Source organism: Periplaneta americana, chromosome 11 (assembly GCF_040183065.1).
Source record: "Periplaneta americana isolate PAMFEO1 chromosome 11, P.americana_PAMFEO1_priV1, whole genome shotgun sequence".
Classification (NCBI taxonomy): domain Eukaryota; kingdom Metazoa; phylum Arthropoda; class Insecta; order Blattodea; family Blattidae; genus Periplaneta; species Periplaneta americana.
Window position 1 is genome coordinate 141,003,397 of NC_091127.1, and position 18,267 is coordinate 141,021,663.

The following is an 18,267-nucleotide window of genomic DNA, read 5'->3' on the forward strand; positions in this document are numbered from 1 at the left end:
AAATAATTGAAATTGTTGTAGTAGATATAAGTGTTAAAGTTAAGTAGCAAGACTAGGTTACCCACGTCAATGTAATTTTATATGTAATATATTTAAGAACTTGTAAATAATTCAGATTAATGTAGTAGATATAAGTGTTAAAGTTAAGTAGCAAGACTAGGTTACCCACGTCAATGTAATTTTATATGTAATATATTTAAGAACTTGCAAATAATTCAAATTATTGTAGTAGATATAAGTGTTAATTTTAAGTAGCAAGACTGGGTTACCCACGTCAGTGTAATTTTATATGTAATATATTTAAGAACTTGTAAATAATTCAGATTAATGTATTAGATATAAGTATTAATTTTAAGTAGCAAGACTGGGTTACCCACGTCAAATGAATTCTCATTATAATAATATTATAAACTCAGGCTATAACTGTAACCCTAAAGTATTTCGGGTAAAATAGGGATCAAGAAATTGTATATTCAAATAAATATGAACCCTGGTTTACAAAACATAAATTCGTATAAAATATTTTAAAATGTTAGTATGCAGGATACTTAATGGGCGATATGAATCGAACTTAACAGACTTTAGAAACTTTAAACGCTCTGTTATGCCTGAAATCCCTCGCAAAGTGTATGGAAACATGGTTTATTGTTCCAAATTGCCCATAGAAATTTCAACGAACAGCGGTGTAGTTAATTATCGTGAGGGGGAAATTGAAGTACACGAGAGGTATCCCGAGAGAGCTAAAGTTGGCTGCCTTGGGCGTGAGGGTAATAGCATGTCCGCAGAAAATACAGACGCAAGACCCGATACCGGCTGTATGGAACAAGTGGAGTGCACGTAACCCTTATTAATTAACAACAGTTATTAATGTCGGCACAACATTTTAAGACTGGGGAGAAGAATTCGTAGCCTTTTTAATGTAGATGTTCCGCGTAAACGGGATAAACCTTACTTATGTCAGTTCACGACTTCAAGTTAAAGAGATAGACCTTCTTTACGAGATTTTCGATGGACAAAGCAACTATAAATGAGACAAGAAATCAAAAACTCCCTAACGCCAATAAACCAAATTTTACAGGAGAGAGAAAAAACTTATTATTTCTCTTACTAACTTTAAATATTATACATTTATCTATTAATATTGTGTAAAGTTACATTCTTTATCAACAGTAATCTCACTAGACGTTTTGATTTATCTAGAGAAAATCAAAACTCGAGTGGGATTTAATTGACTATTACACGATTAGAAGAAAGTATATAAAGATTAGAAGTAACGAAGTACTCCAATACAATAAAATATTAATTGACTTACGAAAATACAACTGTCTTCAAATGTATTATTGTACCATCTCAACATTACAAATATTACGCTAGATGCATGCTAGATGGCAGTAGTGAGCAATGCCTTCTCGTCGCAACGAGTTAGATAACTCGTTGTCTCGTCGAGAAGTTCTCGATCTATTATACACGATGACAATGTTACTAGTCAAGAAGGCTTTGTTGATTCAGTTTAATATTTATTAAAATGCAACATTCCACTTCAATTATACGAATACCAGTAATCAACGTCACTTGACAGATGATTTTCAATAAATCTTAATATTAAACAATCTCTGATACGTGACTATCCATAATATCATATAGCAGAAGCTATAATATAACCTAACTAATATAGACAAGTGTTAGAAAAAGTTTTAATTAACGACGATGACATAAAAAATAAACATGAATAATTTTAAAAGGAATAATTATTGAATGTACAATTTTCCAATTTGAATGTGGTTGGTGGTTCAATTGATGTTATATTAGACGTGTGCGTAATAGAAGTGGAACTAGTTGATTTAGGCGTACATGGTGTATTCAACTTATTCAGAATTTCCGAATGAATGATTTTAAAAGGAATAATTATTGAATGTACAATTTTCAAATTTGAATGTGGTTGGTGGTTCAATTGATGTTATATTGGACGTGTGCGTAATAGAAGTGGAACTCGTTGATTTAGGCCTACATGGTGTATTCAACTTATTCAGGATTTCCGAATGGTGCTTTTCATTTATTTGTAAATCGGATTTCAGAATATGCATAGGTATGATCAGTGATTTTTATTAATTCTTGTTCTTGAATGCCAATGCGAGTCATATTTGAAACTGCTGTGCATCGACTGGAGTGGTTTGTAATTATATATATATATATATATATATATATATATATATATATATATATATATTTTGACGTCCAGATCAGCGCAGTTTCAAATGTAGGCAAACAAAGATGCTAGGGACGCGATAAAATTAAACAAATGCTAGGGACGCGATAAAATTAAACAAATGCTAGGGACGCGATAAAATTGTGCGATAAGCAGAAATGATTGGTTGAAATACGTCCTTTCGTACCGTTTTTAATTGGTCAAAAGTAGTATGACGTAGTAAGAGTGTAATAGTCAATTAAATACTTCACAACCTAAATTTTTACATTATCTTACGCTACAATTTGAAATAAACACTGCTGGAGTTAGTGATTTTCTGACTTCCACAGTGTATGAATTAAGAAAAGTGAATAAATATAAGCCAGATGAAGAAAAAAAAAAGAGAAGTATATCATAATTCCCTTATGAAACATTGGAATATATGAGAAAATGGAAGTTTATTATTAATATTAACATTGCTAATTGTTTTTTTAATTTCAAATATATGAGACAGAAAATCACAAATTACCATAAAGCACATCAAAATACACAAATAAAACCACAAACAATATTAAAATGTTAACACAGTCTCATTCATGTTACAGATTCTGCTTTTTTTCTCTCACTCTCATGTTCTTCCTGTGCATCTAGTGTCTAGATTATTACTGTCCGCAAACAGAGTTTGGTAATACATCTTACTTTCCTCAGAAATAAACTGCATTAAATTTTGCAAGTCCATTTGCTTTCTTCTTTCAATGGCAATTCTGAATTGTACTTTAGTTGACTGGGGAATGATGCATCTGTATTGGGTTTCTGAAAGTTAATCGACTCAATATTGTGCCTTTAATATTCTTACTTACATGGATTTCATAGACTTTTTGTGACATTCAGAATACCGTATCGTATCACTTTACCCAGCTGGTTGAGCGATAGTGTTGCCACCTACCGGGAAATTAAGCTTGGAGTGCAAAAACTCTCATATTCCATGGAGTAAGTGGAGTTCTGACTTCCACGAGTTTTAAAACCGCCCCAGAATGCAGATGAATGTCGATATTAGTGTATTCTTCTTCCACGCATGCGGGACAAACTGAAAAGCATCATCCAGCCCATAACTCAATTTTGTCAAAAATTGGAGTTTGTGGGTTTTTGATCTCCCTGTCTCAAATAGATTTTGTACTGCTTTCTTTTCCTTTGTGATAATTCCACTTCATTATTGCTCCTTCACCTCTTTTCCCCAACTTTTTTATTTCCTCCATTTTAGAAAATGTATATTACGATGATAAGTAATTTTCAATCCATGTAGTCATACTCCAGTAGTTTCTTGCGAATTGTCATATTTAGACCACGGAACTTCATTCCATTACATTTTTTACTTATTTGCACAGCGATGCCAAATTCAGTTGAAGAAGCAAATATGACGTCAACCTCACCCCAAATCCTTCAGACACGATTGACGTCCATGCACCGCTCTCAATCTCAAACTTTCTTCAGTGGCGCGTAGTACATAAACTCATGTTGTAAAAACAGTCAAGACTCTAAACATAAATGAGGAAAAGACTGATAAGTCTACAAAAATTATTGAACATTTCTCATTTAGAGATTAACTGATCGCTTACACCTCTTGTTTTTCACTAATGTGTCAATATTCGGTTGGATTTTGTTAGTACTGTACACTCGGAAAGCAGAATTTGAAAATCTGTATTCGGAAATTTGGTTTCGAACCTTTGCATTTCGGGACAAAGTATATTCCTAAAAATGTATGTATGTATTTATTCACACTGCAAATGGGTATATACCCGGTGACAGTGGGAACTAATTACACTCAATAATGACAATTAATAATAAGCACAACTAATAAAAAAACAATAATAATTAATAATAATAATAATAATAATAATAATAAACAAGGAACATACTAAATTAAATGAAGCACGATCACTTAAAATAACATTTAAAGTAAATCTAATTTGTATCTTAACCCTAAGTCCATGCCTGCACAAGTACCTTTCGGCACTACATTTATTTCGCTATCAACTCCCTCACTGCACTGATTCTATCCTGATTTCACAGACACTTCAAAACCATTTCACTGTTCAAATACTTTGAACAGCCACTATGAACTACAGAACTTCACTGATACATACACACTTTACTTACACAATAGACTTCACTGATACACACACTACACATTTCACACTTCACTGACAGAACACACTTCCTCACTGATACAACATTCCAAATAATAAAATATCAATTACACTCTTTAAATAGTGTGTATAATATACTACCGTCTATTAGTAAAGTCGTTAAGCCTATTTTTATAATAAACATTCTGAATACAGAATTCGGCCGGAACGTGCTCCATCGGTAAGATTTATTCGGCCCTCCTCGAAGAACATGTACCGCCTGGATATGTTGCTACGGTGCAGACAATCAGCACCATACACCTCAAACATTTTCCTGTGAATTTCACTCGAACCTCTTATTTTGCTCAGAAAAACGGACTACACCTCACTGATCTTCACAGTAGACGATGCTAGCACACGTTCCATCTTTATTCAGTAGTTACCGCTCGTTCCGCCAGGGTGTTACCTAATTGAGCCATTGCTCTCTGTGGCGCAAGATTGAAACCAGAGTGCTGCATTGGAGTTCAATCGCTCGCTTGAACTCTGTCGAATGTCGCACGCTCGAGTGAGATAAGATCGGCCGTGATACGCTCGTAATAAATAGAAGCACAGTACGAGGTCATCTCACCGACATGTCTTATCTTGTATGGAATGCGACAGATAAGATACACATATGTTTTGCTCACACGGTAAAAATAAGGCTTTATTTTCTGCGTTTATGACAAACGTCTAATACTGTAGAACGTACCAAAACAGTAACAAAAGTTATTAATAAAATAGTATGAAAAACTTTGATATACAGTTATTATTGCTAATTAATAATTATTCAATATTTGATTTACCACATATATAACTGATAGGTCCATACATACTGTTCCGCCTGTAAACTGCGACAATGTAGAAACGTTTTACAAAATATTATTGATATAGCAGTAGATTAATAACAATATTAGTACAGAGATAACGTCACAGAAAATATAATAAAACCAATAATCATGCAGCACAACTGTTACAGACGCAAAGATTGATACACTAATTATTAGAGATTATTATTATTACTAGAAAACTTGATACATTCCTTGCATTATCGTGATTGTGTTCTCCGTTTATAATAATTACATTTACATCCAATAACATCTATCAGATATGGCAAAAACAAAATCACTCCTATGTGGGTGGGGGGAAGAAAAAAAAATATATTTACCTACAATATTTATATTACATTTTAAAACAAGTTTTGTAGTTGTACTATGGAGAGGTTAGTTAAACACTGCAAAGTTTTGAAATGATAAACATATATGATGTTGCTACACGGTTCATCACTGTAAGAAGAAGAAATGTCTAACACACGGCTTATACCGTTCGAGGATTTATCGCTCGCGACAATTTTACCCATCATGCATTTGCACTACTTATCGGATTATGCTATGAACTACTTGGCGCTCGAGCGAAAACGTCCGATGCAGACCTCTGATTCAAACTATCTGCCAACTTTGAACGTCCTAACCAAAATAGTATAACGTAATGAAATTGTTATGCGTTATTTTCCGATCCTCCCTAGTATTTCAATTTTTAGCATTGTTTTAACAGCTTTTACTAAATAGTTGCATATATAGTCCTATTTCCAAGATGTTTTGTGCATAGAGTTCCGTGGTTTAGTCATAATCATTGGGAAGACGGCACGTCTAACTACTGAATAATATTGTCACCTGATAGCTTGTGAGCTGCATTACCGAAAAGAAAGAGAGTTGTAACTCTTCTTAGATAATGAGGGATCCTCCAACAGGACTTGTACAATGTCGGGCCTAAATTCACGTTTCCTTTCGCTGCGGTGGGTGGAAATGACAGCCTTTTTTTGGGTATTTTTATATTAATTATTTTTCCATTATGCAACCCGTATTAGGAGATTAATTTATGCTGGTTGGGGTTCAAGTAATGTGGGTTTAAATATCACCCTACTCCTTCTAGCTATGCAATTAAAGACTTATAATTTCTTGCTTTTATATTGCAACTGAGATTTTTTTAAAGGGAACAGGATATTGCTTCTTTCTTTCTTCTCCCATTCCTAGTGATTCGTTTAGCTGCTGTCTTTTGACAAGTACCTTTGTCAATAATTTTTTCATTGCTTCAGTCAAAACATATACGTTATACATATTTAGAAATTTTATCTTATTTTCAGCGGAGAATAAAGACCGAAGGAGTCGTTGTACTGGCTAAATAAAGAAGTGACGAAAGAAAAGGTGTAGCTTTCGACGAGTAGTTTAAAATCAGAAGAAACAATTTTTAAATTTGCAGTTATTGTAGTTTATTGTAAGCAGAAAGAATATACTAAAAATCATTCAACTAATAAGAACTAAAATTAAACTCTATAAACTTTATATTAATATTATGTTTATTGACGATTCTGGAAGCAAATAAATAGATGGTTTTGGAAGTAAATCCCGAAGAGTCAATGTAGGCCTATATGATTATGTCTCGTGACCAGAATATTGTACCAGTAGGAAATATAAAACTTGGAAATTTATCCTTTGAAGAGGTGGAAAAATTCAAATACATTGGAGCAACAGTAACAAATATAAATGATGCTCGGGAGGAAATTAAACTCAGAACAAATATGACAAATGTCTGTTATTAGTCGGTTGGGAAGCTTTTGTCATCCAGTCTGCTCTCAAAAAATGCTGAAAGTTAGAATTTATAAAACAGTTATATTACCGGTTGTTCTGTATGGCTGTGAAACTTGAACTCTCACTCTGAGAGAGGAACAGAGTTTAAGGGTGTTTAGGAAAATATTTGGGGCTAAGAGGAATGAAGTTACAGGAGAATGGAGAAAATCGCACAATGCAGAACTGCACGCATTGTATTCTTCACCTCGCATAATTAGAAACATTAAATCCAGACGTTTGAGATGGGCAGGGTATGAAACACGTATGGGCGAATTTAGAAATGCGTTATCCATCTATCTATCTATCTATCTATCTATCTATCTATCTATCTATCTATCTATCTATCTATCTATCTATCTATCTATCTATCTATCTATCTATCTATCTATCTATCTATCTATCTATCTATCTATCTATCTATCTATCTATCTATCTATCTATCTATCTGTCTGTCTGTCTGTCTGTCTGTCTGTCTGTCTGTCTGTCTGTCTGTCTGTCTGTCTGTCTGTCTGTCTGTCTGTCTATCCTGTCTGTCTGTCTGTTTATTTATTTAACCTGGTAGAGATAAAGCCATCAGGCCTTCTTTATCCATCTACCAGGGGATTACAACAGCAATATTAAGACTACAATTACAATTAATATTAAATTTACAAATATAATAGAAATCAAAGTACTAAAAGATTAACTGGTTAATAAAGGCTAGACAGTTTATTGTAGAAGTTGAGAAGAAAAAAAGTTCTTAATTATTAAGCAGTTAGTAAGCCGGAGGAAAAAGACCATTGAGAAAGCCGAGATAATTTAAAAATGGATATGATGGTAGAGACTGGATTAATCTTGCCATGGCTGGGTTTATCTTAGGGCGGGAATGAATGTCCGGGTTCCTTAAAGTCGCTCTATAATATAAGCTATTCAAGTCTAAATAATTAATATAAATATTACTACAACAATATTAGCAAGAGGTATTGCACATGCTGGGGCATGAGTTGATCTAGCAATTTTTTCATTACATCTAGCAGGTGTTTCCTCAATTGTAGGAGCTGTTAATTTGATTTCTACAACAATTAATATAAAACCGTGTGAATAAGTACGCTTATTAACGAAAGCGTCCCACTGAGAACAATACGTTGATATTTATTACAATAAATTTAAACTAATCTTCTTTCTCATTTTTTCTGAAGCCAACATAACACCTCGAACAACTGGAATACATCTACGTGATGAATTGCGAAAGAGATCGTTTGACTCCTGGTGTCAGTTACCTCATAAGGGGAAAGATGTAGTCATCTATGAAGATTATCCAAGAGCCAATTCATGGGTCAGCACCAAAAGGAATTTGTCGTCTTCAGAATATATTAATGCAATCAAGATGTCCTGCAACCTTACTGCAGTGCGCTCCGTTCCTGGCAGAGCTTTCAGCACGACCCGTTGCCGTCAACCAGGCTGCATCGAGACAGAAACTCTTGGCCACGTGTTGGGCTTTTGTCGGAAAGGAGAGTTATTGCGTAACAACAGGCATCATAGAGTCCGTGGAGCTATCGCCTGTCTTCTTCGGAACAAAGGTTGGGAAGTTCATGAAGAGGTCCACTGCATTTCTGAAGACGACTCTCACAGAAGAGCGGATATAATAGCAATAAACAGGCAACAACAAAAGGCTATTATGATAGATCCAACTATACGCATGGAGAGAGATCTAAACCAAGCTCATCAGGTTGATCAGGAAAAGAGGGCATTTTATGGACCTTGTATTCCTGCCTTAGTGCCAAGTATAACATCCCTCTCTTCAATTGGTCAGTGACAGGTTTATTTTTTGGTGCTCGGAGTTTTTTTTACCAAAATTTACATATCATTTTAAAAACAATTATCAATATCATCTTTTGAAATTCAAAAAATCATCTCGCAAATTCTCAAAGATTCCCTGCAGATTATACAATTTCATATATACCACTCAGAAGGCCTTAGTTAAGGATATGCTAATTTTAAATAAAATCTTTTTTTATCTGTAGTAATGTCACGAGAGGTCTGAGATTTGCCGATAAATCCACGATCGAAACGAGTGGATTTATCTGGGAAATCTCAGACCTCGAGTGACTTTTATTAGGACTATTTCGTGAATAAAATAAAAGTTAAATAATATATCCCTAAAATTCGATCACAAAATGTTAATAATAGTGTATTAACGAATACTTAACCTATTCAGACATTGTGAAGTTGAAATACTCGTAGATGAATATCGATTATTGCAATAAAGAAATTCGATGTTATTATTCAGTAATGTCAATTGCGAAAAGCGAAATACAGGTTTAACATTGTTAATTACATGTACTGCACTTTTCTCTTATTATTATAACAAATACATTTTCATTATCTGCTGAAATCATAATTGAATTTAACAGTAACAGTGGGGACAGCTATATACCAATGCTTATGTATTCACAGTGAGATATGTTACTACACAGTGAAGCCATCTCTGTATAGATAGGCCTAATTAAAACACGAATTTTATTACGCCATACGAAAGGCAGTTTGATCAAAGACATTATTACTATGCAAGTTCTTTGAGTTTGATATGCGATGATGTTACATGAATTTGAACATCTATTAATTGTTTAATTTCAATACAAATGTTATAGGCTACAAATTTATAGGTTACGTTAGGCCTACCTGTGGAAGCAGGACCAATGTCAGCTGTGCCTTGTTTCGACCGTTGCTTACAATGAGTGCTACACGAAAGCATTTTTTATAGCTCGACAAACGCATTCTCGCTGTATTGTGTAACGGAACTAAAGCTGCATCTACACAGTTCAATATTCCAATCGCGTATGCGTGCAGTCCGGGAAGAATAGAATCAAGTTTAAAAGGTACGTTCAATTAAGATGCATAAATATTTTGTGTCTACATGGTGCGCCGTTTTGAACGTCGTCTTCACTGCGTAAATATATTAATTAATATTAAATATCAACCTTGCATTCATTGCTTTAAAGTTGAAAGAAAAGTTTAACCGTGTAGTTGCATCTTAATGTACTCATGATCAACAATTTACTGGGAAACAGTTGGCGACAACGACTAAACAAAAGAACGACCATGCGATAAATTGATAGCGATAAATCTAGCTGCAAAAATTATCGCAAAGTCTGACTGTGATTGGTTGGAATTGAAAATTTCATTACACTTCATTGGTCGAAAATGGAATGACGTCATATAAACGAAATAGTATAATTTAGTCATCTTCTAAGATTTTATTTTACAATTGATAATCAATAGTGCTTAATTATTACACTTTATTTTATAACACTATTCATATTTAATTAATTGTATTTGTTTTCTATTCATTTCCGGATCCTCGTGGTCATCCTTAATTAAGGCCGGATGAATTTCTCTCTCTCTCTCTCTCTCTCTCTCTCTCTCTCTCTCTTTAAAACTTTGTTTGTTTGTTTTTTTTGACAAACAACATACTATACTCAGTAATATATCCCACTATATATTATCAGATTCAAATTTGCGTTATTCTCCTTTATATTTATTTACTTGCAGAAATTGTTTTTATCATCGAAATCTCTTTCAATTCTTAATATCATTATACAAATAATATAAATCAATTACCGCAGCAAACACGACTCTTGTCTGAATGGAACTAGAAGAAGTGATTTTATTAATCCTGACTATGTGTGCGGATGCTTCCGCTGTGATGGAGAACTATTTAATCCGTGCATTGTGCGTGCATTCAGGACTACTGCCGGGATTAACAGTTATTAGCTGCACCTCGCAGACAAATGTTTTTGTGTTGGTTTAACTTCTCTGCGTGCTTTGTGACAATGGACTATCCCTCGGTGTTTGATAATCACGGTCCATAATTGTGAATTCGATGGGTTCTGTGTTTGCTGGCAAGGAAATGTGTCCTGCACAAACAAATAGGGGATAATGGAACAGTACCCACCGCCATGGAAACCTGCCTGCAATGCTTGCATAATATGTTTTTGCAGCATGACTTTAATTAATTGTAATCAAATATTCATACATTCCCATTATATTGCATTTCAATATGTGTCAGCGATTCACAAAGGGATTGACTTCGATGTAAAGTTCAGTTTGCTACTTATTTGCTAAACGACAAACAAAAAGTAGGTTTTGTATGTGTGAAGAAACATTTGAATGATTTACAATTAGCACACCTTTTACTGCGAGTATTGTTCATTATTATTATTATTATTATTATTATTATTATTATTATCATTATTATTATTGTAATAACCTTTTCTAGAAAAACTTCTTCACTAAAATTTAATTATTATCTAAATAATGTACTAATTAACAGAGCGGATTGCGTAAAAGATTTGGGAATATTCTTTGACAGTAAATTGTATTTTCATAGTCACGTTGATTACATTTACAATCACGCAATCAGAATGCTAGGAATAATACGGTCAATAACTTATTCTTTTTCCACGCCCGATTCTCTTTTAATGCTATACTATACATTGGTGCGATCGAAACTCGAATATGCATCTGTAGTTTGGAACTCGATTACAACTAAGGACTCGGCTAAATTAGAAAATATACAAAGAAAATTTATATCCTTATGTTCATTCAGATTTCTGCCTATTAATTCCGGGTATAGTTATGAGAGAAAATGTGAATATTTTAATTGTCAAAATCTATATGCTAGACGCCATGGGCTAGATTATCTGTTCTTCTGTAAAGTCCTCAAAGGTGATATATCCTGTGACTCTTTCTTAAACAATATTACCTTACGTATTCCAACAAAAGATATCAGAGCCCACAAACTGTTCTATATTAGAAATTAGAAATTTCTTTCACCAGTCTCCAGATGCATTAAAAATGCCAACATGCATGGCTGCGAATTCGTTCCCTTCAATGTATAGACTTAGTTTGCTCTTGACAACGATCTATCATTTATGTATTCTTTTAGGCATTATACTCAATTATCATTGTCTCATAGTATTCTTAGTTATCCATTCATCTTCATTATTGTAATTAATTGTAATTATATTTATGTGTAATAATTATTTTTGTTTTATGTTTTTGTTATATTTGTGCTGAACTGTAATTGGCCACTGGCTGTTGTACAGCACATTAAATAAATAAATAAATAAATAAATAAATAAATAAATAATTATTATTATTACTATTATTATTATTATTATGGTATTATTTTTATTACAAATATTATATTGTAATTCACCTATAAGGGAGTTATTACGTTCAATGACTTTATTTACAGAAACATAAAAACTCTGCATAAATATTAGAAATTCCGTAACACAGTAGTTTCATACAGAGTGATTGATATAGAACTGACACATTTCTTTCATTAATTGTTTCAAAACGAATTGTGCTAGCGACAACTTACTATACCTAAAATGTTGAGGAATTTTGGGAGATTATTTACCTCTATAGCAAATGTTGTCCGGCGTTGTCAAATCCGGAGATCTCGGTGGCCACAGATTCCTGGAAATTATTCGGTCGTCACATAACCGGATAAATGGAACCATGCTTCATCTGTGAACCATGTGATGGACAATATAGTAGGATTTTGCGCAATGAACGTCTGAAACCAACGACAATAATTCAATCTTTTATCCTTATCTGGTTCCTGTAGCTGATGAACAACCGTAACCCTATATGGCTTTAGGCTCTCTGACACATTGAGTAGGTGTACCCTGTCTCCTGCGACAAACGTCTTAATAATTTTTTGGGTGACTGCTTCAGTCGTCCTCTTACGTCAACAACAACCGTGGGAAGCCTAGATGAACGACGCTTGCCCTTTTCACTCACCAGAGATCCAGTTGTTTCCAATTTGTTTACCAGTCCCAGTATTGTGTTTCTTTTGGGAGGATTGCGAACACCAAATTCTCTCTGGTATGCCCTTTGAGTAGCTGTAATTGAATTCGTAATCCAGTATTGCTTCACAAGGAAGAGTCGTTGATTTAATGTGTACTGCATTTTCACGTTGACACAAAATGTCGAAAACAGTTGCCAACAATAGGAATAAAACATAAACATCTGCGCATCTAGTGACTTATTGTCGTTGGTTTCAGACGTTCATTGTGCAAAATCCTGCCATATTGTCCATCTCATGGTTCACAGATGAAGCATGGTTCCATTTATCCGGTTATGTGACGACCGAATAATTTCCAGGAACCTGTGGCCACCGAGATCTCAGGATTTGACAACGCCGGACAACATTTGCTATAGAGGTAAATAATCTCCCAAAATTCCTCTACATTTTAGGTATAATAAGTTGTCGCTAGCACAATTCGTTTTGAAACAATTAATGAAAGAAATGTGTCAGTTCTATATAAATCACTCTGTAGTATTGCAAGTGTCAAGGAGAGTTCATTTTTGCGTATACTTATGACGTTGAGTTTCATGTGGACAACTTTCACATCATGTTGAATTGAATACAGTATCTAATATTTTCAGTTGAGCCAGTAGCCTACTTACGAGAGCCTGTTTCTCTGTTCCGTTCGTGAAGCACTTCAGTTATCCGATACATCATCTTACAAGCAAATATTCTGATTGGGGGCAGATAAAATAGTTATTTTTTTATTTCACCGTATTAATAATTTCAAAAGAAGTGCCTATACAAATTCTGGCCACTCGACCGGAATTATGAACGCTGTAAAACAAGTTTGCCAGGGGCCGTTTAACAGAAACAAAACACAATTTCATCGGAAAAACTTATTGGAATAGATACAGCAATTATTGAGCTATTTTTCAACATATTCCTCACCGGAATTGAGACATTTGTCATATGATGGGATTCGACATGATCGACAGAGAGGTGCAGAAGGCTGTCAAACGCTGGTTCCAATCCTAGACGGCAGACAAATTCTCAATTTCTGTGGAGATATGTTGACAAATAGTGCAACAATTGTTGTATCTGTTTCAATAAATCTTTCCGTGCAATTGTGCTATTTTTCTGTAATTGACCTCAGGGAAAAACACTTTCTGGACGGCCTCATAATTGCGGTCGAGTGGCCAAACTTTGTATAAGCACTAAACTTCTTTTCACATTATTAACATGGTGGAAGAAAAAAAATTAACTATTTTATCTACCCCCATCAGAATGTTTGCTTGTTAGCTCCTTTTTCCTGTATCTTTTCGTGGTACCGCAATGTTTGTTATTAAGTACATTTATTTGAATTTCGTTTTTATATCAAGCTCTCCTTTTGACTAGGATATAATTATATTAATTAATATTATATGTTGTTGTATTACTGTTTCTACTTTATTATTATTATTATTATTATTATTATTATTATTATTATTATTATTATTATTATTATTATTATTACTTGAAGCAAGTAAAGAGATTGATTTGGAAGTAAATTCCGAAAAGACAAAGTATATGATTATGTCTCATGACCAGAATATTGTACGAAATGGAAAAATAAAAATTGAAATTTATCATTCCAAGAGGTCGAAAAATTAAAATATCTTGCAGCAATGTGGAAAATGCGTGTTATTATTCGGTTGAGAAGCTTTTATCATCCAGTCTGCTCTCAAAATATCTGAAAGTTCGAATTTTAAAACAAATTATATTACCAGTTGTTCTGTATGGTTGTCAAACTTGGACTCTCACTTTGAGGGAGGAACAGAGATTATGGGTGTTTAAGAATAAGGTGCTTAGAAAAATATTTGTGGCTAAGAGGGATGAAGAATGGAGAAAGTTACACCACGCAGGATTGTATGCATTTTATTCTTCATCTGATATGAACATAATCTCCTGACATTTGAGATGGACTGGACATGTAGAACGTATGGGCGAATCCAGAAATGCATATAGAGTGTTAATAGGTGGGCCGGAGAGAATGAGACCTTTATGGTGGCTGAGACGTAGATGGGAGTATAATATTAAAATGGATTTGAGGGAGGTGGTATATGAATGTAAGGACTGGATTAATCTTGCTCAGGATAGGGACCGATGGCGGGCTTATGTGAGGACGGCAATGAACCATTAATAATAATAATAATAATAATAATAATAATAATAATTATTATTATTATTATTATTATTATTATTATTGTTATTATTATTATTATATACATACATACATACATACATACATACATACATACATACATACATACATACATACATACATACATACATACATACATACATACATATTGTCGGACCATCGGATCTAAGCCCCTTCAGCGCTGTCGTCGTTCTTGGAAAAGTTAATGCCTCTACTGACCCCATTCCATCCGTTTCTCTCCCACTACGTCAAACAGCAGGCCACGAACCTTGCCGAATAGGGATGTTGCCAACGTTCCGTCAAACAGTGTCATGTCTCTTGAACATTGATTATAATAATGTAAGGTTAATTATTACTTATTCATAATTTAATTTAAATATTTCCAATGACGCTGATTGACTTATGCAAAATGCTATAACTTGCTTAATAATATTTCTTTCACCACTCCGTGCTACAGTATTCATGTTGAGTTGACAACACTGGACTGCAAGTGCAAATAAACTGTCCCGCAAGAAGGCTCAAAATTTTGAGTAGTGGGGGAGAGAAAGAGAGAGGGATAGAAAAGAGAGAAATAGGAATACAGGGACAGAAATGAATTGCCGAGGCTGAAAAGGAATTAAGGTTCAGTTCACATATTATACGGGGGCACAGATCCGATGGTCGGACTATACAGACTGGACTATTCACTTCGCATGGGTCAAGGCACTCGTTGGACTTGCGGGGAGCGAGCTGGCCGACCACTTGGCAAAGCAGGCAGCAAGTAACAACGAGTTACCAGTGAGCTTCGACAGGATACCAGTCAGCGACATCATGCGGGAACTTCAAGAAGAAAGTGTGGTTAAGTGGGAAAGTGAGTGGCAAAACACGATAAATGGTGCAGTGACAAAATCGTTTTTCCCCAGTGTAAAAGAGAGGTTACGCGTTAACATTCCACTTAATGGAAAGGTCACAACTTTTCTAACTGGACATCGAAAAACCGGTGCTTACTTATACAGATTCAAGCTGAGGGACAACCCGTCGTGTGCGTGTGGAGCAGAGGAACAGACCTTCGACCACCTCCTTTTCGAGTGCCCGAAATTGGACAAAGAAAGACTAGCGTTCCAGCGGGAAATGTTAAGGAAAACTGGCAAGTGGACTTTCACAAAGCTTAAAATAATGCAAGAACATGCGCATACATTCATAAATTATTTCAATGTTATAAATTTAGACGAGTAAACTTAGGATAATTTAATCTAGGATAGATAAGAGTAGGCAATAGATATAATGGAAGACTCAAATTTTCACAACAGAATAACAGACCTACATACGCCTAGAGAGTGACAGAAACGAGACATAATGTGTTATATTGTAAACATACAGGTAGCAAGGCATGTAGTATTACCTTTATTGTAATGGGACATGCCGTTCAACTAATATAAAAAACATACATACATACATACATACATACATACATACATACATACATACATACATACATACATACTAACTCGTATATACATATACTGTGCATATGTATGTCTACTCCTATAGGGACAAAGGGCAAATATATACAGTGAAGACGCAGTATACATATGTGTGTTGCTATAGAGACTATTGCCATTAAGGCCCGTCCTGAGGAAAAGACACAGACTCACAGCCCGGCCATGTAATATCATTACGGTCCAGACGAGCTGAGAGCACTCAAGTAGCTGCAGCAGCTGATCGAGTTATTACGACCACCTCCTGCAGTGACGACTAGCATAACGCTTTCACCAGCATTGTCGTCATCACTATCTCCAATATCATTATATCGTTATTATAATTAGAGTTGTCATTTTTTATTATTATTGTTATTATTATCATTATTGTAGTAAGATTTTCCAAAATGTAGAAATGTTGACCTTATTTTGTCAGTACATTCTTTTCCTATCCTTATATTAAAAACCAAGATACATTTAGTACTGATCAATACATTCATAATTTTAATACAAGACATAAATCAGATCTTCATCTACCCTCTGTTAGTGTAAGCTGTTATAAAAAAGGAGTTCGCTGTTCATGATTACAATCTTCACTGCACTGAAAAATTACCTTACAGTTTTGAAGGGTCTAAATAGATTTACAAAACCTCTAATGGCAATTACATTAATATTCTCATTATAGAAATATATTTGAGATTTATATATATATTTATTTTTTTCTCCCTGTAACATAGTTCTAGTAAGCTTATATTAGATTAATTTTCATCATTTTACTAGCTATCTCAAATCTCAAATTAATTATAATTGATTGAATTAAATTAGCTCATAAATTAAGTTACTACTTTACCTTACAGGTTTATCTAAATTTAAATAAATATATATTCTACTACTTAACTGAAGAATATTGCTGGAGAACCTTCTAAGTGTAGTGTAAATATTCGTATTGTATTGATTCAGGCTGGTTGAGTGGAAGAGGTGGCCTTAAGGCCTTAACTCTGTCATCGAAAATAAAACATTATTATTATTATTATTATTATTATTATTATTATTATTATTATGAAAATGTTTAGAAAAGAATTAACCAGATTTCTATATACTCATACCTTCTACACAACTGATGAATTGTTTATGCTTGTTAATTGAATTATTCTACTTGATATGAAATGTACAATTTTGTATAGCTCATCTAAAACAAGCTTGTAAATTGAATTAATCTGTTTACTATGTTTTGTGTACTTTTTCATAGCTTAACTGATGAATTGTATGTGCCGTAAATTGATTAGTAGTCTCTATAGATCAATTTACAAATTGTTTATGCTTATAAATTGAATTAATCTACTTGATATGAATTGTAAAATTTTGTATAGTTTAACAAAAATATGTTCATAAATTGAATTAATATGTTTTATATATTATTCTTTCTGTATAACTTGGCCGATGAATTATATGTGCTTTAAATTGAATAGTAATCTGTATAGATCTACTGATGATCAGTTTATACTCATAATTTGAAGTAATTTGCGTGATATGTACTGTACTATCAATAATTATGTATTTCAACTGATTGAATTGTTTTTTCTTTTAAATTGAATTAACTTAATTGCTTAGTAGAGCCACCAACGTAGCTCAGTCGGCAGACTCCCTAGCGTACTGATCCTGAGCTGCGCTACAATTGAAGTGTTCGGCCGAATAACGGTCTATGTTCAATTTTTCAAAATCGATTTTTTTTACTGGAATAATACTCTGTACAGTATAGTCTTACACAACTGTAACAAAAATTGTTTTTTTCAATATCTGTATCAGAGGCGCTTCCACACGAGTAACAACCAT